This window comes from Terrapene carolina, unplaced genomic scaffold (assembly GCF_002925995.2).
Source record: "Terrapene carolina triunguis isolate 2854851 unplaced genomic scaffold, T_m_triunguis-2.0 Scaffold58, whole genome shotgun sequence".
NCBI classification, from domain to species: domain Eukaryota; kingdom Metazoa; phylum Chordata; order Testudines; family Emydidae; genus Terrapene; species Terrapene triunguis.
This window is the reverse complement of record NW_020664409.1, coordinates 76,069,033-76,071,288: the sequence shown is the minus strand read 5'-3', so window position 1 is coordinate 76,071,288 and position 2,256 is coordinate 76,069,033.

The window sequence follows — 2,256 nt, the reverse complement described above, 5'->3', positions numbered from 1 at the left end:
CTTTGGCAAGAGTTCCACAGGTTGACTGTGTGTTGTATGAAAAAATACTTCTTTTTGTTTGTTTTAAAGCTGCTGCCTATTAATTTCATTTGCTGACCCCTAGTTCTTGTGTTATGAGAAGGAGTAAATAAAACTTCCTTATTTACTTTCTCCACACCAGTCATGATTTTATAGATCTCAATCATATCCCCCCTTAGTTGTCTCTTTTCCAAGCTGAAAAGTCCCAGTCTTGTTTTTCCCAGTCTTATATTTCAAGTCCTAGACTTGAAAGATTCTTCCTCTTCCATTCCCTAAAAAAAAGGACCATAGACATGGCTTTCACGAGGGTTCTGCAAGCTTGAGATGCTAGGGACACCATCCCATGATGCGAATGTACGGACATGGCTCTTGAAGAATTAGAGTTACTGGAAACTTTTATTTCTTCTTGTTTTCAACCTGAGAGATCAGGGATATAAATTCTGGGCATCCCTGTTTCCGCATACATAACTGAAAGCATGAGGTGTTGAATCTTTAGCCAAGACAGCCTTTCTCCAAAATGTTCATTAGACACCGAAGTTAAATAGACATTAGCAAAAACAGGTTTAAATGGTCTTGATAAAAATCCCTTCCCTTTCTCTATTGCTTGCTTCCAGTTTCTTGGCTTTTCTGATGTTACTGGGCTTCTCTTCACTACAGAAGTTCAATTAGTTGATGTGATGCTGAATATGAGTTGTGCTGGTCTTCACTAACTGCAAAGGCATGGTCAGCATCATGTTAGCTATCTCAACTCTTCACAAATTCTGTAATGTAGACTAGACTATAACTTCACTAATCACTGAAGAATCTTCCAGGCTAGACAAGACCTATATTTATCAGGTAAAGGACAAGTAGAGAGAAAATCTCTTTTAAAAAAGAACAAAAAATCTTATGGGTCTTTTTAATCATAAAGAAAAAAAGGTTACATGACTTTTTTTTTTTTAACTCTTTGCAGGTAAGATAATACAACTAAGAGCAAAAAATATGGGCAGACAAAACCAAACCATCTGATTCCCATCTGTGTAATTTATACAATTCATACTTCAACAGTGTGTAAAGTCAGTACAGTACTGGTTTTTTGAGAATGTAAGATTTCCTTACATTAGTATTTTTATCATGATATGTCCCTGTTGGGTACTATTTTATTTATAATTTTCATAGATACAACTTTCAATAATATCTGTTTTTATTGGATATGTGAAAACACATGCCAGACCAGTGCCAAGTAGATTAACACTGGGAAATCTAATCAAAGGCTGCTAATACAATATGCCAGGGGCAGTCAATAGGTGGACAGCAGGCCAAATCCAGACTGCCAGATGCTTTCAAATGGACCCCCAAATCTTTTTATTTACTTATTATCATTATTGTTATTATTTTTTATTATATTCTCTGGAGTGTGGTCCTTGACAAATAATAATTGGTCACCCCCTACAATACGGTATGATGGATCACCTAGCAAAATTTGTTCTAGCTTCTAATAAATTTGTCTCATCACTCGCAAAGGAAAGACTAGCAAGGCGTTGGGAATACAACTTCCACACAATAATTCCTGCCACAAGTAGTTTGAATGCTCCACATGGAAAAGCTGGTTTAGGTCAGTACAGGAAATTACTGTCCCTTACCCTGTTGCACAAAAAAAGTACATTTAAATTTTAAAGAATACCTGCATTGTTTATTATTGAACAAGTTAGTATATTTTGCAAATACATATTAGTGACTCAACATTTAATGTTTGGAACTTTGATAACTGCTAAAGTGTTTACTTTTGGCAATTGTTCACTGCGCTGTATAGCAAATATGAAACTGCGGTGCACTTGTAAAAAGGAACGGATCAACTTTTTAAAAAATAAACCAAATACGGCATATTCATTTAACTTTGGAACTATGTGTATTAATTAGCATTAAGTGCTGTAAATGTACACAGCGCTTTTCAAAACATAGAATCGGACAGAGTTCCTGCCCCAAAGAAACAAAACAAGTTTGCACATGATGGACTGGGTGATATATACACCTCGGGGTTCCAGTACTACATTGCATTAAGACTGACCTTAACATTAAAAAAAATGAGCTTGTGTCCTTATTTTGCTTCTTTGTGAGGAAGGACAGAAAGATTTGTGTCACACACAACAAAGGAGTGGGGGGGAGGGCAGAGCATGGTTCTGCTTGTCTTTGTCATATTACTAGTTCAGGCCATGTTTACCCTGAAAGACTTTTCTGATGACTTGAGAACTAATGAAG